General features: G+C 42.3%; 1 long non-coding RNA gene across 1 annotated transcript; it reads left to right on the top strand.

Annotated features, from left to right (window-relative positions):
* Positions 1-22,498, top strand: LOC122457889. The gene is made up of 3 exons (XR_006277595.1): positions 1-12; positions 7,772-7,776; positions 22,349-22,498. It is a non-coding gene; the product is annotated as an uncharacterized LOC122457889 (long non-coding RNA).
* The last annotated feature ends 1,053 nt before the right edge of the window (positions 22,499-23,551 follow it).

Here is a 23,551-nt window from a genome sequence, read left to right as displayed (position 1 = left end):
GAAGCAACAATTGTCCTGTCCCCTAGTGTGATTTGGTGGTCTGTAGCAGACATTAAGTAATACCCCATCTTGTGCTTTGTCTTTTATGACATTGATCCATGAGCATTCAATTTTCTTCTGACTACCAGTTTCTTGGAAACAAATAATGTAAATAAGAGCAGAAACAAAACTGTGATTGTGGCCCATGCTTACAGTTAAATGTGCACACTGCGTCGTAGCAAATGGATTAACGTACAGATGGCAATGACTTTGTTTAATGTTATGCAAGCTCCACAGAAAGCCATCAAAATGCACAGCACCATGTAGAATCAAATGCACGGTGCCATCTGAGGATCTGATATGTCTGGAGCAATCAGCTTTGCTAGTTATTCATTGCTGTGGGTAAAACATGCACTGTATGTTTTTTTCCCCCTTAAACATCTCCCGTTTCCCCAGAATACATTCTGTGCTGACCCAGGGGGGCCTGCTCCCAAATTGAGAACTTCTGCCTTATAGTTATAGATTCAAGGAGCTCAATCTATTTAGCTTAACAAAGAGAAGGTTAAGGGGTGACTTAATCATAATTGTAAGTACCTAAATGGAGAACAAGAATTTGATAACGGGCTCTTCAATCTAGCAGATAAAGGTAAAACATGATCTAATAGCTGGAAGTTGAAGCTAGACAAATTCAGATTGGAAGTCAGGCATAAGTTTTAGAGGAAAGAGTAGTTAACCATTGGAATAATTTACCTAGTATTATGGTGGATTCTCCATTAATGATAATTTTTAAATCAAGCTTGGATGTTTTTCTAAAAGCTCTGCTCTAGAAATTATTTTGCGGATGTTCTATGGTCTATGCTATACAGGAGGTCAGACTTGATGATCACAATGGTCCCATCTAGCTTTGGAGTCTATGAATCATAGTAGATTTCTTAATGTCCCAAGTGAAAAAAGGGTTTGATTAAAGTAAACTTTGGCAATGTCAGAGCACGGGTACTGCACTGGAATGTGCTGCAAGTTTGTAATTGTGATGTAATGGTTTATTGAGACAAGAGTATGTCAGTAAAAAGAAAAGGAGTACTTGTGGCACCTTAAAGACTAACAAATTTATTTGAGCATAAGCTTTCGTGAGTTACAGCTCACTTCATTGGATGCATGCAGTGGAAAATACAGTGGGGAGATTTTATATACACAGAGAACATGAAATAATGGGTGTTACCATACACACTGTAACGCGAGTGATCAGGTAAGGTGAGCTATTACCAGCAGGAGAGAAAAAAAACCTTTTGTAGTGATAATCAAGGTGGGCCATTTCCAGCAGTTGACAAGAATGTATGAGGAACAGTAGTGGGGGAAATAGTTTTACTTTGTGTAATGACACATTCACTCCCAGTCTTTATTCAAGCCTAATTTAATGGGGTCCAGTTTGCAAATTAATTCAAATTCAGCAGTCTCTCATTGGAGTCTGTTTTTGAAGTTTTTTTGTTGAAGAATTTCAACTTTTAGGTTTGTAATCAAGTGACCAAAGAGATTGAAGTGTTCCCACTGGTTTTTGAAAGTTATCATTCTTGACGTCTGATTTGTGTCCATTTATTCTTTTATGTAGAGATTGTCCAGTTTGGACAATGTACATGTCAGAGGGGCATTGCTGGCACATGATGGCATATATCACATTGTTAGATGTGCAGGTGAACGAGCCTCTGATAGTGTGGCTGATGTGATTAGGCCCTATGATGGTGTCCCCTGAATAGATATGTGGACACAGTTGGCAACGGGGCTTTGTTGCAAGGATAGGTTCCTGGGTTAGTGCTTTTGTTGTGTGGTGTGCGGTTGCTGGTGATTATTTGCTTCAAGTGGGGGGGCTGTCTGTAAGCAAGGACTGGCTTGTCTCCCAAGATCTGTGAGAGTGATGGGTCGTCCTTCAGGATAGGTTGTAGATCCTTGATGATGCGCTAGAAAGGTTTTAGTTGGGGGCTGAAGGTGATGGCTAGTGGTGTTCTGTTATTTTCTTTGTTGGGCCTGTCGTGTAGTAGGTAACTTCTGGGTACTCTTCTGGCTCTGTCAATCTGATTCTTCACTTCAGCAGGTGGGTATTGTAGTTGTAAGAACTTTCGATAGAGATCTTGTAGGTGTTTGTCTCCGTCTGAGGGATTGGAGCAAATGTGGTTGTATCGTAGAGCTTGGCTGTAGACAATGGTGTGGTCTGGATGAAAACTGGAGGCATGTAGGTAAGTATAGCGGGCAGTAGGTTTCCAGTATAGGGTGGTGTTTATGTGACCATCTTTATGCGGATACAGACTAACATGGCTGCTACTCTGAAACCTGTCAGTAAAAAGAGGATGGCAGTTTTATTTATTTATTATTCATCAGTTATACAAGATATGAATTACTAACAAACACTTTTAAAAACATTTCTATTGGAAGAGAATAGTTGAGGACACTCCAAAGTTGTGAGTAGAATATTCTTGCTGGTGGGTGGATTAGTTTAGCACATGGGTCATAGACTTAACAGGTCTAAAGGTATTGTGACAGGGTCAGGCCAGATGGCTACAGGAGAGTAATAGAAGACAGCTATATTATCCCCAGGTTAAATAGGTCCCTTTTCCCTGGGTAAGGTAACAGGGAAGGTTCCAGAACAATCAGGAATCTTCTGGAGACAATTAAGACAGACAGGCTGATTAGCACATCTGCAGCCAATCAAGAAGCTGCTAGAATCAATTAAGGCAGGCTAATCAGGGCACCTGGGTTTAAAAAGGAGCTCACTTCAGTTTGTGGTGCGCATGTAAGGAGCTGGGAGCAAGAGGCGCTAGGAGCTGAAAGTGAGAATGCATACTGTTGAAGGACTGAGGAGTATAAGCATTATCAGACACCAGGAGGAAGGTCCTATTGTGAGGATAAAGAAGGTGTTGAGAGGAGACCATGGGGAAGTAGCCCAGGGAGTTGTAGCTGTTGCACAGCTGTTCCAGGAGCCACTCTAGACAGCTGCATTCCACAGGGCCTGGGCTGGAACCCAGAGTAGAGGGCGGACCCGGCTTCCCCCCAAACCTCCCTACTCCTGGTCACAGGAGACACAGGAGGAGTTGAGCTGGACTGTGGGTTCACAAAAACGGCCAAACTGAGGGCTGCCGTGAAGCTCCAAGGCGAGCAAATCTGCTAATAGGCACAAGACCCACCAAGGTAGAGCAGGAACTTTGTCACAGTATGTTCATACTGGAGCTATACAATGTAATTTCCGGCTCATGTTGACATCTATCATGCTAAAAATAGAAGTGGTGCAAGTAGCAGGAGGGGCTAATCACCCTCAAATATGTACTCAACCAAATTCCTAGTTATGTACTTGGGGTGGCTAGCCCCTCACACTACTGCAGATACACTTCTGTTTCGAATAGAGCTAGCATGGATAGGTCTACTTGATCTTAAAATTATACTTTCCAGCTTCAGTGTAAACATATCCTATGCTGTAGGATTGTCTAGGGAAGGAGGGCTCAGACTTTTTCATTATTAAGACAGAATTTCATCCAGGCACTCCTATATTGAGCCCAGTAACCTCATTTTAACATACAAAGTCTTGCAATGCATCACCCCTCCGATTTGCAATGACCCCTCTTCCCACTGGCATGCCTTTATGGCAACCGCTACAATTGCTCACATGGGAAAATAATATTAGTAGAGGATCCAGTGAATTGTTAGCCATCTCTTAAGGCGATTTGGCAGCTGGATTCAATGAGGGGAGCCAAAACTTTTTGCCCTGCCATATCTTTGTGGCCAGTTGTCTATGGAACATTTGCAATCAATGGATCACAGTTTAGAAGCCACTGTTCTAGAGTGTATGTCTGCTAATGCTGGCTGCTTGCTAAGTGAATTTCCACAACAAAAGGATATATATTCTGTAAATACACTCATGTAGATTAGAACCTGCTGAAAGGCAACAGAGTGGTTGGCATTTTGGAAATGATCACGGGTAAAATTTCAGCATCATTATGCCATGTGCTGCCGCCATGGCCTGAGACATATTGTGTAAATGAGTGCGACTGTACCTGGGCTGTCATGTATTCAGGACAGGGCTCTGTGGTCGGACACACATTGTGGTAATGTTACACTTTCTAATCCAGGTGATACTAGCTATCCTTGGACTTCATGCCTCCTGGCTACATTTCCTGATCCTCATTACCATTCAGAATGACAGTTTGATGATCCCACTGCAGAACCAATTTGGAAATAGAATGTAATTTAGGTATCTTTAAAATGACATCCCGATGCACTGACTGTAGTGAGAGTGCTCTACAGCTGGCTGCTTAGTATGTGTGTCATGTAGTCATCTGAGGATGAATAACACTGCAATGCTAGGAGAGATTCCTGAGATCAGAATCTGGCCAACAGTATTTTTCTAAAAATGCATAGAAGAATAGTTCATAAAAAGGAGAGTACTACTAGGACCAAACACAACTGTATTTCAACCAATGACCCAGAGACAAGAAAGCTGGATTCTCTGGGATTGCTATGTCGATGTGTATTCTATATATTACTGCAGTTGAAATTCATACTACTAGTACAACTGGTTGTCAATAAGTGGCAGCTTTATTGGATGAGTCAGAAAGACTCCGACTGGCTTAGCCAGTGCAGGAAATGGGCCAACATTTGTCTGGTGAAAGTTGTTTCTTGTATGTATTTGTGATGGTGTGTGCAACCCATTCATCAGAAAGGACGGGGTTAAGGAGTTGCTACGTGACAATGCCCCAGCACACCTCAGAGGCATGTCAGGACTAGAGGAAGAGTTCAAAAGGGGAAAATACCAGCTCTGTAGGAGGCAGTTGTGGGAGAAGGACAGGCCTCTAGTCTGCCAGCTGCTGGGGAGAGGCCTGATGGAAGGCAGAGCATGCTCTCATGACTAGACTGTCCAAGCTTCCTCAGGGATGCTTTCTGGGCATTGATCAGAGGATGTTGAGTAGGAAGAAGAAAGCCTACAAGAAATGGAACATGGGAGGGATCACCAAGGAAAGTTACGTCTTGTAGGTCAGAAAGAGTAGGGTTAAAGTGAGAACCGCCAAAAGCCAAGCAGATTTGGATCTTGCAATGGGAATTAGAAACAATAGTAAAAGGTTCTATAGCCATACAAATAAGAAGAAACCAAGGAAAGAAGAAGTGGGCTCACTAACCACTGAGGATGGGGTGGAAATTAAAGGCAGCCAGCCAGTCAGGAGCCAGCAAACAGAGCTGTAAACAGGGGAGTTGCAGTGGGAGTTTGAAGGGGGGGTTTGTATTGTGGAGCTTGTTTGGGGTTTGTGTTTGCTGTTGGGGCTGGTCTTTTGGTGTGGTTTGTGTTTCCCAGATTAACAGGACTTAAGTGGGAAGGCTATGACAGATACGGAGGCAGCAGTGGGAGTGACTCACGTAGTGGAAGACACAATGAAGATGACTGGATGTGAAAGCTGAGGTATGTACATGATCCTGGAGGGGGTATCTGGTAATAGTTTTGTCTGCATGAAATGCTGTCTGATAGAGCTGACGGAGGAAAAGATTTGAGAATTGGAGATGCAAGTGGAAAGTCTGGTTGAGTTAAGAAGGGGCTTTAAGCAGATTATGGAGTAAAGACATGAGGTAGCTGAAGGGAAAAGCTCAGACTTGCAGAGGGAAGCACGACTGAGGAATTCTGAGGGGAGACTGCTGGGTGAGGAAAGTGGTCAGTGGAAGCATGTGACTAAAAGAACCAGGCAGAGGAAAAGACGGGCTAGTGAAGGAGAGCTCAAGAATAGGTTTGCAGAGTTGGAAAATGAAGAAGGGGTTCAGCAGGTGGTCAATGAAGATGGAAGGGCAAGGAAGAAGAGAAGAGCGGCTAGTCCTATAGGAAAAGGGGAAGAGTCAATGGAGACTACACCAAATATGAGTCCCAGGAAGATACAGGATGGTTGAAGAGGATTACAAGGGCGAATAGGAATAGAAAGAACTTGCACCCAGAGGGAACAGGGGATAGATTGGAGAATAGCACAGTCACCAGGAAAAGGCAGGTCTATGTGATCGGGGACTCTTTACTGAGAAGACTAGACAGGCCTGTAACCAGAGCTGATCCAGAGAATAGAAGGGGGTTCTATCTTCCAGGTGCTTCCTGATACGGGATGGAGACCTGAGGTTGAAAAGGATCCTAAAGGGAGCGGGAAAGAATCCCTTAATTATCCTTCATGTGGGAACAAATGATACCAGTAGATTCTCGCTGGAACATATCAAAGGAGACTATGCTAGGCTGAGGAAGATGCTTAAGGAAATCGAGGCTCAGGTGATCTTTAGTGGGATTCTGCCTGTTCCTAGAGAAGGGCAACAAAGGTGTGACAAGATTATGACTATCAACAGATGGCTTAGGCAGTGGTGCTATAAGGAGGGCTTCGGGATGTATGGTCACTGGGAGGCATTCATGGACAGAGGACAGTTCTCTCGGGATGGACTTCATCTGAGTAGGGAAGGAAATAGATTTCTAGGATGGAGGCTGGCACAATTGATTAAGAGAGCTTTAAACTAGGAATTTTGGGGAGTAGAGAGCTTTAAATGAGGAATTTGGGGGAGTAGAGTTGGACCTTGCAAAGGGAATTAAAACCAATAGTAAAAGGTTCTATAGCCATATAAATAAGAAGAAAACTAAGAAAGAAGAAGTGGGACTGCTAAACACTGAGGATGGAGTGGAGGTTAAGGATAATCTAGGCATGGCCCAATATCTAAACAAATACTTTGCCTCAGTGTTTAATAAGGCTAATGAGGATCTTTGGGATAATGGTAGCATACAAATGGGAATGAGGATATGGAGGTAGATATTACCATATCTGAGGTAGAAGAGAAACTCAAACAGCTTAATGGGACTAAATCGGGGGGCCCAGATAATCTTCATCCAAAAATATTAAAGGAATTGGCACATGAAATTGCAAGCCCATTAGCAAGTATTTTTAATGAATCTGTAAACTCAGGGGTTGTACCGTACGATTGGAGAATTGCTAACATAGTTCTTATTTTTAAGAAAAGGGAAAAAAGTGATCCGGGTAACTACAGGCCTGTTAGTTTGACATCTGTAGTATGCAAGGTCTTGGAAAAAATTTTGATGGAGAAAGTAGTTAAGAACTTTGAGGTCAATAGTAAATGGGACAAAATACAACATGGTTTTACAATAGGTAAATCGTGCCAAACCAACCAGATCTTCTTTGAGAAAGTAATAGATTTTTTAGACAAAGAAAACGCAGTGGATCTAATTTACCTAGATTTCAGTAAGGTGTTTGATACCCTGCCACATGGGGAATTATTAGTTAAATTGGAAAAGATGGGGATCGATATGAAAATTGAAAGGTGGATAAGGAATTGGTTAACAGGGAGACTACAGTGGGTCATACTGAAAGTTGAATTGTCAGGCTGGAGGGAGGTTACCAATGGAGTTCCTCAGAGATCAGTTTTGGGACCAATCTTATTTAACCTTTTTATTACTGACCTCGGCACAAAAAGTGGGAATGTGCTAATAAAGTTTGCGGATGATACAAAGCTGAGAGGTATTGCCAATTTAGAGTGAGACCGGGATATCATACAGGAAGATCTGGATGACCTTGTAAACTGGAGTAATAGTAATAGGATGAAATTTAATAGTGAGAAGTGTAAGGTCATGCCTTTAGGGCAAGAATTTTAGTTATAAGCTGGGGATGCATCAATTAGAAGTAATGGAGGAGGAGAAGGACCTTAGAATATTGGTTGACCACAGGATGACTATGACCCGCCAATGTGATATGGCCATGAAAAAAGCTAATGCGGTCTTGAGATGCATCAGGCAAGGTATTTCCAGTAGAGATAAGGAGGTGTTAGTACCGTTATACAAGGCACTGGTGAGACCTCATCTGGAATACTGTGCAGTTCTGGTCTCCCATGTTTAAGGAGGATGAATTCAAATTGGAACAGGTACAGAGAAGGGCTACTAGGATGATCCGAGGAATGGAAAACCTGTCTTATGAAAGGAGACTCAAGGAACTTGGCTTGTTTAGCCTAACCAAAAGAAGGTTGAGGGGAGATATGATTGCTCTCTATAAATATATCAGAGAGATAAATACCAGAGAGGGAGAGGAATTATTTAAGCTCAGTACCAATGTGGACACAAGAACAAATGGATATAAACTGGTCATCGGGAAGTTTAGACTTGAAATTAGACAAAGGTTTCTAACCATCAGAGGAGTGAAGTTTTGGAATAGCCTTCCAAGGGAAGCAGCGGGGGCAAAAGACCTTTCTGGCTTCAAGATTAAACTCGATAAGTTTATGGAGGAGATGGTATGATGGGATAACATGATTTTGGCAATCAATTGATCTTTAAATATTCCTGGTAAATAGGCCCAATGGCCTTTGATGGGATGTTAGATGGGGTGGGATGTGAGTTACTACAGAGAATTCTTTCCTGGGTATCTGGCTGGTGAATCTTGCCCATATGCTCAGGGTTCAGCTGATTGCCATATTTGGGGTCGGGAAGGAATTTTCCTCCAGGGCAGATTGGAAGAGACCCTGGGGGTTTTTCGTCTTCCTCTGTAGCATGGAGCACGGGTCACTTGCTGGAGGATTCTGTGCTCCTTGAGTCTTTAAACCATGGTTTGAGGACTTCTATAGCTCAGACATAGGTGAGAGATTGATTGCAGGAGTGGTGGGTGAGATTCTGTGGCCTGTGTTGTGCAGGAGGTCAGACTAGATGATCATAATGGTCCCTTCTGACCTTAATATCTATGAATCCATGAAAAAAAAAAAGATTATCTAGGCATGATCCAACACCTAAACAAATATTTTGCCTCAGTTTTTAATGAGGCTAATGAAGAGTTTAGGGGTAGTGGAAGGGTGTCCAATGACAGCAAGGATATAGAGGTAGCAATTACCACATCTGAGGTGGAAGTCAAACTCAAAAACTTTAGTGTCTGTCACTATCATTTTTAAGAGTGGTGTAAAGGGATGGACAAAATGACTTAGGGCGTTTCTTTCTCTAATGTCTATGATTCTATGATGTGACTTCCTTTAGGACAAATGTATGCCCCATATTAGGGTCTATTTATACAAGCTCACCAGGTGTGCAAGATAAAAATTTTGGTGGTATCTTGGCTTTCTAACTGACGCACTCCAGGTAGGTCCTTGTTACAAATTTTATCCTTCTATCAGAAAGAATAATGAAGCCTGGAAGGTTGGTTGTGTTGAAAATACAAACATGAATCTCAGAGCACATTAAATGGTCTTTATCTGGAGATGCAAGGTGCCTATGTGGGTCACAGCTGAGAATGCCAACTCAGCACAGACTGCTGAGAAACAGGGCAGACACATCCCAAACTGGTGGTTATTCTGTCATTAGAGTTTACCAAACCAGTAACTAAAGTGGACTTCTGTATCACCACACTGATTAACAAGAAGCCAAAAACACAGTCTCCTTAGGCATTCCAGTCCCTGATTCACCATCCAGACAACTAGACTTTGTGATGAGAGGTTACTGAAAACCAGATTCGTCACTCATAAAGTTCTTCCAATCCCAAAGGATCAGCCACCTCAGCAGGTCAATATACGACTTAAATCTTACCCAAATACCATGCTTAGAGCCAGTTCTTCAGTAGCTAAAAATTAAAGGTTTAATAATATAAAAAGAAAAGAAAGTATTAAATGGTTAAGGAATCATATACATTACAATTGATTTTCAGAGATGCAGGTCAGGAGCATAGCAGTGATGTAAATCTGCTAGCTTGTTAAATCTTTCTGATTACCCAGTCTGGTTTGGGGTCATCAGTCCCTTGTTCAAAGCTTCCTTCTTAGAAATCAGTCCTGAGAAATGAAGCAGGAAATGAAGACAAGCAGATCACAGTTCTCTTGAATTTGTTTATTATTTACATGTTTTTATGCTATATCTTTGAACCTATGGATTGCTCCCAAACAGTTTGTAGTGAGTATTATGTGACAGGAATGAACTGAGTTATGAGTCACCTTAGTCACATGATACTGTTTCTATTCTGTGACTGGGTGATAGTAATTTTTGTAAACAAAAGGAGGGCTTGAATAGTTTTTGTCCTGTCTATCTAAGGAACTTCAAGATCATCTATCACTGTAGTATCTAAGTACTTTTTATCCAAGAGGGGAAGACTGAAGATAAACACGTGTATGGAATTTTAAACTTTTTCAAGTATCAGAGGAGTAGCTGTGTTAGTCTGTATCCACAAAAACAGCCAGGAGTCCAGTGGCACCTTAAAGACCAACAGATTTATTTGGGCATAAGCTTTCGTGGGTAAAAACCTCCACTTCTTCAGATGGGGTTTTTTACGCGTGAAAGTTTATGCACAAATAAATCTGTTAGACTTTAAGGTACCATTGGACTCCTCATTGTTAAATTTTTTCCTTAGCCAACCAGGTCATGCCCAAGCCATAATTTTCAGAGACACCTGGGACAGTATATGATTTATTGGTTCAATGGTGAAGTCTTAACTGAGCCACTTCATTGCAGATGAAACCCATGGAAGGCCTCATACAGAGGACATATATTTTCCACAATAACCTCCATAGATAAAAGATACTAACCATACAGACAGTGAAGTGTTTTTAATAAGATAGCACTGAAACTACACTCTCCAGTAGCATTCTAACATATCTACAAGATGACTTTTGTAAAATCCAGGCAAGGTACACATTAGCAATCAAGTTGAGTTACACTAAATATAATGCCCCCTATTTTTCAGGTAAGCTAAAATGTTGCCAATTAATTATTAATTGCTCTGTGGTCCCATGTCTCCCCACAGCTATTCTATTACATCTTCTTCTAACTCCAGGATCATCTAGTCTGACCTCCTGCATAATGTGGGCCAAAGAACCTCATCTAGTAATTTTTGCATCAAGCCCATAACTTCTTGTTTGAGCTATAGCACATTTTTTAGAAAGATATCCTGTCTTGATGGAGAATCCACCATATCCTAGATAAACTGTTTCAAAGGTTAATTACCCCATTGTTAAAACTATGTACCTTATTTATAGTCTGAATTTGTCTAGCTTCAGCTTCCAACAATTGGATCTCATTACGCCTTTTCCTGCTAGATTAAAGAGATGTCTATTTTCAGAAATCTCTTCCCCACATAGATACCATGACTGAGTTGCCTCTAACCTTCTCTTGGACAAACTAAACAGATGCAGCTTCTTTAGTCTTTCACTACAAGGCATGTTTTTTCAGCTCTCAAGCCATTCTTGTAGATCTAGTCTGAATCATTTCTAGTTTGTCAATATCCCTTTTGAAGTGTCCACTGAAGTGCCAGGAATGTCATGCCTACAGGGCCAACATGTGTTCCTGATAAATTCCTTAATATATAGCTCATATCCAATTGTTGGTTGGTATGGACTTCACAAACACAATACATTTAGTGATAACCTTTTATAGCTAATTCAGATGTACATAAATTACATGATAGATATATCCATATGTAATGTCCTATGGCTCCCTTTGTAGACTATGACCATCCTAATTTCTGATTCATACACAATAGCTGTTGGCAAGAAACTTGTTTGGATAGCTACTTGCATAAATGCAATTTACCCTAACTCTGCTGTTATTGTGTCCAAAAATCACAAAGCTGACGAACAGTAATGTTCTTCCATGCTCTCTCAGCTGCACGTTAGTGTTGGCTCTTTGGAACATCCAGCCTAATCTACAGTTTGACTATGAGGAAGAATTCACAAGTCAGTCTGGTATTAATCCTGGCAGGTCCTATTCCCCAAATGATTCTTATAATCCCCCTCATCACAATCTGAAATGTGAATGATGGAATGTTCCTTAGGGCTTTTAGTCTAATAAATAATGAAACTGTAAAGGCATGTACTACACATCACTGTATTAACAGAATCAATACCCTTCCCTGGATGCCTCTTTGTTTTCAAACATTTTAAATGAGACAATGACCACAATAATATCAGCAGTGTTAGGTTACTGAGTTGTCAAAACACGGCTACTGCAGTGCACGCTTCACAGCAGTATGGGGTCAGTCAATAAACATAACTGTTTCCACAATATCAGGCTAGCCTGCTCCTCACATGAGTTATTTTGTAATAATGTGACCTCTATACAGTTGGAGTTTTCCCCTCTGCTGTATATTGTGATCATATTTCAGCAATACAGCAGCTGCAATTTATCAGCAGCATAGAGTTTCCATTCGCATCTCACAGAAGCCTTTGAGCCACCTATTGAATTTAGGAAAAATTCAAGCTCTTATTGTAGCTTCTTATGGCTCATTAGGGATGTGCCTTTGCAATCTTCATTTGTTTGTTTTCCCCTTCCCATTACAAAGTCACGTTTACGGAATCTGATTTACACAGATGCTTCCTTCTACTCTCATGGTCATAGCCTGTTGGAAGATGCTCAGTGCTGCCTGTTGGTCTTGTAGCAAAATATCCCAGCAGTTGCTCTTTACAATTCTAAGTTGCTCAAATATTAAATTAATTCCTACTATATTATGTCCTTGTATCTAACTGTAGATCTGGTGAGGACACTCAGTTAACTGAGTTCCTGGGCCTTTGGAGTGTTGTAGAAACTTCACTGCATCAAATGCACTCAGGTATAGGGTGAGAAATCCAATCTTGTGCAGGAATACATATCAACAAAGCCTTATGCGGGCATAGACTAAACAAATATCCTGCACGATGAAAGTTATTTTAAGGGCTTCTTCCACTTAACTCTTCCTTGTCTCACTTCTCCAATTCACACCCTGTAGCCTATAACAGCACTGAAAATTCCCTTGGCTGGAGCACACAGCAGAGGTATCATGGCTGTGGTATTTAGCAGATGTCTGAAATTCTGGCTCTAGGATGTTCATGGATGCAAACTGCTAATTAGCATGTGTGGCTCTAATCTCCTGTCTGACAGCTGTTCCTTGGAGCGGCTTCTCCTATTTCCTCTCAGGGGGTTGGATCCTGAGTTCTTTGTTGCAATGCCTGGTGTCTCCACCCAAGATAACCCTCCACCCACCCCCTGTACCTACAACATAAGATGTGCTGTCCTTTGGGGAAATGACAGATGCTATCCCTCTTAGCAAGGTGTACAACCCAGCACACAAACAACAAAATACATTAATACAAACCCCATCAAATGAAATGGCACACCCCAAAACAACACTACAACAAAGAAGACTTTATTCGGGACAGAGAAAAAGAGGCTCTAGGGAAGGAAAGGGTTACGGTTAGCGAAAACACTAAAACGTCTACACTATAACAAATGCCCCACCTCCCAATAGTTCCAGCTATGCCACAACCCCCAGCTTCCTCCCTGGCACCTTCCCAGCACATGGAATGCCTAGGGTGTGTCCGGAGATGGGAGCAGCAAATGTTGGCTGGCTTAAAGGAAACAAAAGGGGACTCCATACAGTGTTTTCAGCAGTATATGGGGCAAGGTCCTCTCTTGACTGCCTGGACTGGTGCCCTGGGAGGTCGTGGTTGACTTTAAGTTGCTGGCACTAGTGCAGGAGTAGAACTGTCCAACTGTGCACTGAATCCCACCAGCAGCTCCAAGTCTCTCTTTATGGGGCCTGGGAGCTAAGCAGCTATTCCCTGACCTGCTCTGCTTCCCTCTCGGTGCTAAATCAGAAGCTCCAAAAGTGAAACAAAACCTTGTCCCTGGTGACTAAGCCAGGCTGTAGGGACTAAGCAGTTCTGGCTCCTCACTGGTCCAGCAAACCGTCCATATAAATCATCCCATCCTGAAGTCTCCCGATTGTTTTTTGCAGGAGTTTCCAGTCTCTTTTGTCTCTGCTCCCGGCTGAGAAATGGTGTTCACAGGCTCTGGAGCCAGGGTTGCCCATAGGGAGGCTCAGTCGAGCATTCCAGGAGCTGACACATTCCAAGGTGGGTCACACTTTTGAAATATCTTGGGTCAATTTTACAAGGAGAAAGGTAAGGGCCAGGCTATGAAATGCGACACACCAGTATAATTAATCATTTGTTTCACAAATGCCAAGTACTTAGTACTGGCCTTATGCTTCCTGAAGCATCTAGGATCATGCTGGCCATTCTGTAACCCTGCCAGCAATTCAGGAGCCATTGTAGTGGGATGCGCCAGACTCCTAGTAGCTGCATAATAACAGGCTATGTGAAAGGTTGTTGCTTGTTTAGTGACCGGACCATCATGCTCATGTTCCTGGTGTAGTTCCTAAATGTCTTTTTTTCCCATCTAGCTGTCTAACTACCATATTTCCCCATAGGACTCCCACTGACTTCAGTGGGCTTTGGATCAGGTCCTAAGTGACTTTCCCAGGATTACAGGAGAAGTCTGTGGCACAGCTGGGAAGTGAATGAAGGAATCCTGCCTTAACCTCCTTCCCTAAATATTATTCCTTCTGAGTCTTCAGGAAGGCCTGCACTTCAGCAGCAGAGTTATTTAACTGGACAAAGACACTGAGTGCTATAATCTAGTGCTGTTGATTAACAATATGTACACATTTGAATAGGGATGTGAGATAGAAGCAGAGCACAACTGCCACTAGCAGGGCTCCAAGAAAGAATCTTGTTCCAACTTCCAGGGAACTACTCCAAGACACTCTTGGTTGATGTTGCCCCAACACATGAAATCCTTTGGGCCCTTCTTTCTGTCTCGTGTGGGTTTTTGCTCACTTGATTTTGCTTTCTTGATCTGCCAACATTATTATTAGAGGTACAAAAACTTTTCAGCGAGTTGTGAAGGAGAGAACTTTGCAGGCATAAACAACCCAGGACCACTCAGTTCAGAGTGTGCACTGGTAGGTATTCCAGAGAAGAGCAACAAAAATGATTAAAGGTCTAGAAAACAAGACCTATGAGGAAAGATTGAAAAAATTGGGTTTGTTTAGTCTGGAGAAGAGAAGGCTGAGAGGGAACATGATAACAACCTTTTATGTACTTGAAAACTGTTAAAGGTTAAGAAGAACAATTTTTCTCCCGTCTCCTTGTGAAGATAGGACAAGAAGCAATGGACTTAAATTGCAGCAAGGGAGCGTCATGGAAAAATCACCACGCATTGTGTTTGATTCAGAACAAGCCTGAAAGCCAGCTTTATTCAAGCATGCACATACAGGGAGAGTCAGCTGGAGCTGCTCTGCCATAAACAGAAATACAGGAACTTATATTGCTGAAAACCACAATTTGTCAAACCCACTTCCTTCAGCAGCATTTTCCTTATTTGGCATTTAGTGCAAGCTTCAACAGCTTTGCCTTATTTGGAGATTAGGAAAAACAAGCTTTTCCTGTTATTGACAGGTGTTTTCCTTTGCGGTTAATGGTTTTTCTAACTTCTAGCAGTTACGGTTACATTTCTTAAGCTGTGCTGTTTGCAATCGACCCTTAATGGAATTTTCCACACTCTCTTCTTGTGCTTCATATACACAGTTAGCTTGACCAAAGTTTTAGGCCTAGAAATTTAGGCCTACTAGATTTTCCTTTACTGGTGGTTTAGGTTGGACATTAGGAAATACTTCCTAGCTGTCAGAGTGGTTAAGCACTGGAATGAATTGCCTGGGGAGGTGGTGGAATCTCCATCATTGGGGATTTTTAAGAGCAGGTTGGACAAACACCTGTTAGAGATGGTTTAGATAATACTTAGCCCTGCCCTGAGTGCAGGGAACTGAATTAGATGACCTCTCAAGGTCCCTTACCATTCTATGATTCTCCGTTCCTTTTCAGTAGTCTGCCTTAATTGTTTAAACTGATAAGAAAAATTCTGGTTGTCTGGAAATTGTGCAGATGTGAAATTATGCATTGGCTACAGAATAAAGGAAACAAGATAAAGGCACGGGGGAAGGAAAAGTGTTATATTGTGCAGGAAAATAAACAGCATTTTAAATAATAATGACGGATGCTGGATTCCTTTTTTCGTTTTGCATCTGTTTAAGCAAACCTCTGCTCTCAACATATGAATTTGATAGCAATAGGCTAATGCTGTGCTGCCATCTTCATCTGCACTTCTTAATGGGGAAAAAACTGCAGAGAAATTTAAGAAGCCAAAGTATATTGAGGGAGATGGAACATTGTTTTAAAAGGCAAATGAACAACAATTCATGCTGTGGGTGCATAAATGAGTGGCTGATGCTAAACACAAGGATCAGATATTGTTTTTAGTGCATTACAGAGGAGGCAGAATCATTTGAAATGCCGGGCCTGTTGTGCATAAAGTACCAACTCTCACTGGGATGGAAGTTTTATAAACGCTTGTAATAATAATAAAAGCCTGATGGAAATGTCCTAAAGAATTGACTAGGGATCAGCCAGTAGAGGCCCAAAGAAATTTTTCTAAAAACTCATAGAATTTAGTAGTGAATGACCTCCTTTCTAGAGGTTTTTGAACCATCCTATAAATCTCTCAGAAGGAAGTCAACGGGAGAGTTTGTCCCGTCGACCCAGCACACTGTAGACACTGCAGTAAGTCGATCTAAGGTATGTCGACTCCAGCTGCATTATTCACTTAGCGGGTGTTGCGTAACTTAGGTTGACTTAGCCCCATAGTATGGACCTGCCCCAGGAGTGTGGCTCCACCCTGCATAAAGTTAGCCATATGCGTAAGTACCTTGCCTCTGAGAATTCCATATCAGCATCTCTTCAACTGCTTTGAAACTAACCTGTTTTCAGACTAACACACAAAAACAAATTCATTCTTCCTAGTGCTGTATGAAGCATGTTGCAGCCTGGCCTGCTGTACCCCAGGAAGTTCTCGCAAGAGGAGCACACGCAATGGTCCTCCACAACACCCCATGCTCATTTTGTACCAGCCCAGCCTCTACCCTGATAGACTTCTCACCACTATGGGCTTTGCTCCTGGAGACATGCTGGCAGCAATCCGTGGAACTTTAACCACCAATGTTTGTATCACTGAGATGAAGATTGCTTAAAAGAATTCCTTGGCTGTGGCAAAGGGGACTGAATTCTCCACTGAAAAGCATTGTCTTTGCTGCAGGCATCACAGCAAGGCAAATTAATTTAGTTAGCAATGGTTCATGAAGGCTTTAGAAAATTCTGCTGTGATGTCATCAATATAGTGGAACAAAGCTCTTCAGAGCAGGAGCTGTCTCTTACTGTGGGTTTGTTTGCACTGCAACAGTTAGCTCAAGTTAATGCATTTGAGTTACTCTACTAACTGGAATGAGTGTGACCACACTGAAACGCTGGAGCCACATAGTGTGATTGATGAGTTGCTATCATCTAAGCTGCTGCATCTGTATTGATTACTACCTCCTCATTTAGCAACACTTCAGCTTCCCACTGTGAGCCATCTAGTTTGAGTTTAAAGCACCACGGGAAATAGAGATTTTTGTGTGTGGATGGGAATCAGATGGGCAACAAAACGCAAGTTATAACTCAAGCTGACAATACAGTGAAGACAAGTCCAATGTGTTTGTATAAGGATTAGTACAGTGAAGCCCAGTCACAGCTGAGGCCTCTAGGCACTATTGTAATACAGATAATAATAATAAATATGCTATTATGTGGAGATACCTTTGCTTTTGTTATTGTATCTCACCATTCAAAAAAATGGAGCAGAACACTGGTTGACTTTTAGGTTAAATATTATTGCCATAAGAATTCCTAAAATGCCTATCACAGTAGTACCTAGGCCCTGACAAATGCTTAGTTTAAAAATAGCAGCTGAGAACTGACTGATATGCAGAGGATGAACATTTCAGTGAGTTTAGAAAGTATTAGACTGAGTACATGTGAAGAACTCAGAGAGTTATGTGGGTCTGTGCCTAGAATTCCTATAGATAAATTCTATTTTTCAGTCTAGGGATATAACAAATTGCCAGCTGTTCCTCATGAAAGATCACAAGTGAGGTATAAATTGTGGAAGTCCTTCTTAACTGAGATATAGCTCTGGGAAGCTTATGTTTTGTTGTTAATACTCTCCAGTCAAACCTTGGATTATTTATCTTGGGATGACTGATAGTAGCTGTAGTAAGTTCATTCTGAGGAGAACAAATTGGCAGATGTAGTGTTCATAAATAATGGATAAAGTGAGTTCATATTAAAATATTACAGTGGGTATTGGAACGAGTGTCTCCAATATCAATTGTTTCAGATTATTTCTTTTTTTCCTTTATTACAGCAATAAACACTGATCTATTGTGTTAATAACCTTCAATAGCAACAGATGGAACAGCACTGCAGAAAGGGATATTTTGATTTAAAAAACATCAAAGTAATGAATGGATCAACTTAGGACCATAAGAAAGAGGAACTGTGAAAACTGGCATAGAATCTGCGACGAAGCATGAACGAGACTGAAGAGAAAGAGAAACTTTCAGTGCATAGCCTGATTGCTTGTAAATTAAAACTATGCAATCATGACAAGAGTGTAACAACTTTACAGACCATTCCAGTCATAACCCATCCTCCAGCTTCTCTCACAAAAAGCACATATTATTATCCCCATTTCACAGCTGAGGAAACAGAGGCATGGGGAGTCTGTGTTTAGGCCTAGATTACACAAGCAGTTTGGGAAAGGTCTGTGAGGCTTTTAAATGTATTTTTGTACACCCTCAAGTAAAGGAGTATATAACCATTCCAGCTCTTCTAAAGTTTCTTCTTCCAATCTGCGTGACACCAGCTCGCCCTCACTTCTCTCACAGCTTCCTGGGGCAGATGACTAGGCCACCTGATCCAAATCTTTATAGGACCACAGATGGCTTGGTTCCAGCTGTGTCAGAGATCATCTCATTGGAGATCAATGGGCCTACGCTGATTTACATCAACGGAAGATCTGACCGCAGCAGTTTGAACGTATTGTAATATTGTGTTATTGTTTAGCCATGTTGCATACATAATATGCCTCAACTCCTTGGCTTTCTTTCCTCACCTGAACCTGATGAGCTCAAACACAATGAGCGATCAAAATGACACAGAGGTGCTGCATGTTAAGCCCAATGGGATCATTTCTGGTGCTTGCAGTGGGTCTAGAAATTTTGGACCGTGCTATGGAAATCAGGCCGGGATGACTCATTAGGTTTTTTTCCCCATGAGCCCCATGCAAGCATTATCAAAGGAGTGCCTGACTTTTCGATACCAGCCTGCAGTGTTGGAAACAGCTACCTATAAGCTTGGTGCAGTTGCAGTAAGCGCTGAATTTTAGCACTTTTGCCATATTTTAATACATTTCACAGAGATTTTTCAATCGGATCTGAAAGCTCTTTTTCAAAAGAGGAGGGACAATTTGCACCACTGGAAACATTTAGGGTCTGAATTTCACATGGTGGTTTCCACTTCTGTTGCTTGCCATGCTTTCTGTGTTCTAACTCCTGGATGCTCTAGTAGACTCTAGCCTGTGTGTACAGGTGACAGAATTGTTATATGCATAAATCACCTCTCCAAAAGGATTTTATTTATATGAAACCTATCCCTGGCACATGCAAACAGGATTGAACAGCACATATGCACAGAGTTATGGGTGTGCCAAGGGGAGGGTGAGCTACTGCCACCTTGAAAATTAAGGGCTTGTTTCTCATCTCACTCTGACATAATCCCATTGACTTCAGGGGAGCTACTCATTGGAATGATTCCAATGGGCTCTGGATCAGGCTCCAAGATGGATTGGATCAATGCCCACTGCTGTTGCATGCTCTGTTACTAGCCTCATTTCCGTTTATTCTTGTATTACTGCATTCACTGAATATGGACACTGCCTCCATATAAGCAATGCAGATCACTACTGAGGTTAATTAATATTTTCAGAGGGGATTGTGACTCGCTAGGGACTGTCAGAGCAGCTTATTTTACAGGTAGGCTTCTCCTTCTGTGATGTATTTGTTATGAATGCAGAGCAGCAACTGGAAGTGTTGAATATATTATAGTTATTTCCATTAACTTTGACTACGAGGTTTGAGTTCCTCTTACTTATTTTATATTAAGAAACCTGCCTATTTTGGGCAGACCATGTGCTGCATTCAGAGTTCTTGTGTGCGCAGCCATTGATTCTACTGCTATAGTCCTGGGAAAGGGAGATAATACTCTTGGGTACTCTTGCTAATTATTAGCTAATCCAAGTTCTGCAAGAACCTGTCTATACAAAGTGACAATAGCTTCCTAGAGATGAGATGCTGTAATAAAATTTCAAAAGTGCCTAATAGACTTAGGAGCCTAAATCCCATTGGCTTTTCATGGGACTTAGGTACTTCTGATTCCCTTCTTCTCTCTCTACCTGTGCCCTCACTTCCCCCCAATTATTTCTGAATCTCAGACTCTAGGAATGGCAAGTTACCCACCAGCCACCAACTGGTGGCTCACCAATTGAACAAAAGGTCTCCTTGCAGGTCTACATATGTCACCAAGCATGAGTAATATGGCAGAAGTGCCAGATGCCTACATCCCAGCTGGCACATGGTCAGTTCAGGGACCCGTGTAACACTGCATGTGCTGGGCTCTGGATGTTAGGAACAGAGATCACTTACATCTATAGAACGTCTTTTATTTCTATTCACTGCCTGCTAACTTCCTGCACCTCTTAGCTTCTCAGTGCCCTTGTTTAAAGGGATGACTTTGTGCTCCATGGCAATAGAGTATAACAACTGCTGACTCAACTGTGGAGTAAGTTTGTGCCCAGCCATGTCCGAGTGTGAGTCATGGGCTGTATGTACCCAATGCTAGTCCAGCAACCATAGAGTTACTACAGGCCCTCCAGTCACTGCTGATTGGCAGGCTAATAGCACTGGAAGGATAAGAGGGTGGCTAACAAAAGAGTGAGCAGACAGGAACTCCTGTTAGCACCCAGGGACAACACCCCAGTAAGGGGCAAACAGGCCAACAGCTTGAAGAGCCCACAGAGTCCCAAGGGAAGGCAGAAAGAAGCTCAAGGCACTGTCAGTCAGCAAACCCTCACTCTCCTTGTCTAGCTTGAGGTTCCTGAGCTGGAACCCAGTGGTGTAGGTGGGCCTGGGTACCCTTACCAGCCCCTGTACCTCACAGCAGATCTGAGAATAGAGAGGGTTTCCAGATTTCTGGACACCAAGGGTGGCCTGTCAGCCCTGCTGAGCTGAGTGAGCTGGAGCCACACCCCCTCCTCCCTGTTTGGCTAGGGGGCACCTTTCATTTATGCACCATCTCACAGTGTGTCAAAAAGGATGATGACAAAAGGTGCCTCTCTGCACTCCTGTGGGCCCCTATGCAGGGACAAGGTACGGCTGAGTTCTTGAGCTTATCTGGGTGCAGACAGTTGACAAGAATAATGACATCCATGGATGGGAGTGGATGATCCATATCCCTGAGCTACTTCTTACAGAGAAGGCTGGTTGCTGGGTGGGAAGTGCTTTCTGCAACCTGTCAAAATGTGGCACAGCAGACTTGCTTTTCACACTGCACAATGGTGCCTGGAGCTCCCTTTGGGGTGGTATGCTTCTACTCAGTCCCCAATTGTAGGCTGTGGCTTCCAGCCATGACTTAGCCCTGGATGTTCCACTAGGGGATGCCAACTGGCTTTAAACTTCACATTCAGACATTTTCTAGCTGAACACAAGTTCTGAACTAGGGGTGCTCTCTTAGTGGGCAGGTGAGGGGGGTCATATTAGGAAGCCACCAAGTAGGAAGTATGCAGATGGTGTGGAGTGGCTCTGGGATATCCTGTGCCAGGGGAGGGGAGTGGAAACATTATGAATAACTTTTGGTGTAAGGCTTCAGTGATAGGCAAGTCACACAGGAAGTCAGGTATGTTTGGGAAATCAGCATTTGTCTGGCTTTTCCAACGGTCCATTATATGTAAAGACAACTGAATTTATCTCTAGAGGAAATGACAGGTGAAAGGCCTAGAGGTTCAGTTTAGACAGGTACTAAAAAGACTGGATACTTATTCTGTCTTATCAGAACCTTTATCTTTCCTTCTATCCTTGCACTTCTGCTTCCCATACTTTTTTATATGCATGTGTTGGGATGCAAAAACCCATGTAGCTGAAGAGCACGGAAAGTGTTAATGTAGGCCAGGAGGTGGCGTAGAGGGAGTTGGTTAGGACACTATAAAAGGGCTTGGAGAGAAAGAAGCTCCTCCTGAGTGTCCTGGAGAAAAAGGTTCAAGGTTGCCAAAGGGCAGGACCCTGTGAATGGCTGAGACAGGGGCAGGAGGTGCTCAGTGGAATAATATGGCTTAAACAGTTTGGTTTGTTTCTTTTGGGGGGAAGTAGCTGGAGAAAATTCCTCTTCTGTTTCTTTTCACTTTCTTTGCTCTGAACTGCAGAAAGTCCTATGGTGTCTTTCTTTTGTTGACTCCAGAAGGGAAGGACTATTCAAGTTTGACTGGAAACTACCCACTGGCCAAGTGACTAAACTACTATTGACCTGAATTTATGGGCTAATTTATTACTACTTGCCAATGATATGACCAGATGATATTTAGGTTCTTGTCCCAATTCAGGCTACAGGATTAGAGACCACAGAGAGTTCAGCATCATGAGAGGAGCCTCGGTTTGTGTGGCAAGGACACTTATACTGAGGACAATACAAAATTGTTAAGATCTTTATTAAAATGAATGAAAGAATAATAAACAATATAAAACACAGAGTCACAAAGAAGTAATACAATTCTAGGATCCCTTGTGGTAACATTTCTATTCTAAAAGGCTACTTAAACTAGCATGCTCACACCCTTCCCTGATAGTAGGAGACAGAGGACCAGCCTCATCTCTGGCATGCCTGCTGAATTCAATGGTCCAAGCTTCCACAGTTGGTAGGGATTAGGCTGGAGTGTTGAGTAGTTAAGCTATATTGAAAAACTAAGCTGATAGCTTGATAGAAGATAGGAAAGAGCGACCCTCCTGTATGGTTGTTTGCTCTCTTACAGGGTCCTGGCACTGCCTTAATTAAGGCCCAATCTATCATCCCCAAATCTTATTTCCTCACCCAGATAAATCTCCAGGTACCCTTACTCTATAGGTTAACATATTCTGACATATATTCATACATATTAATATCAATTATCACATCCCCGAAATAGTTACCTTGGCCTAACTTGTGACTTTCATGTTCTGCAGTGTATCCTGTGGTTACTGGTCTGTTCCAGACCTATGGTAAACATATTCAGTTCTTTGTTCAGTTCCCCATTCAGTTTCCCAAAGTCAAAAGAGGTAACTGGTAGGCCATTTATCTATGCCAAAGGTTACAAACACTCATACTATCTTGCTGTAGTTAATCATACAGGATACAGGCCTGTAGGTTCCTTGTGTTACAGACAACTATTATGAATAACTGTTATTAATAACATATACTGAATTCAGCATAAACAAAACCCAAGACAATAATATAATCAATCAAGAAAACACATTATGCAATATAACAAGCTATCAGACTGGCCTTATGGGCTACACTACTTATCCTGTGAGAGGAGAAATGGGGGCACAGGCACCAGGAGACTGAGGCAGCAACCACACCTGACAAATAGGTAAGGGATTTGTCCATTCTCCTTCTCCCCAATGCAATCAGTCCCTCTTTCTGAATGTATCAATCTGGTCCTAAACTATCCAGACCCATAGGCGCCGACTCCATGGGTACTCCGGGACTGGAAACACTGTTTTGCGCGGCAAGCGCTGGGAGGGAGCGGGGAGGAGGAGGAACGCGGCACACTTGGGGAAGAGGC

Source organism: Dermochelys coriacea, chromosome 1, assembly GCF_009764565.3.
Source record: "Dermochelys coriacea isolate rDerCor1 chromosome 1, rDerCor1.pri.v4, whole genome shotgun sequence".
NCBI lineage: Eukaryota > Metazoa > Chordata > Testudines > Dermochelyidae > Dermochelys > Dermochelys coriacea.
This window is presented reverse-complemented; position numbering and strand designations above follow the sequence as displayed.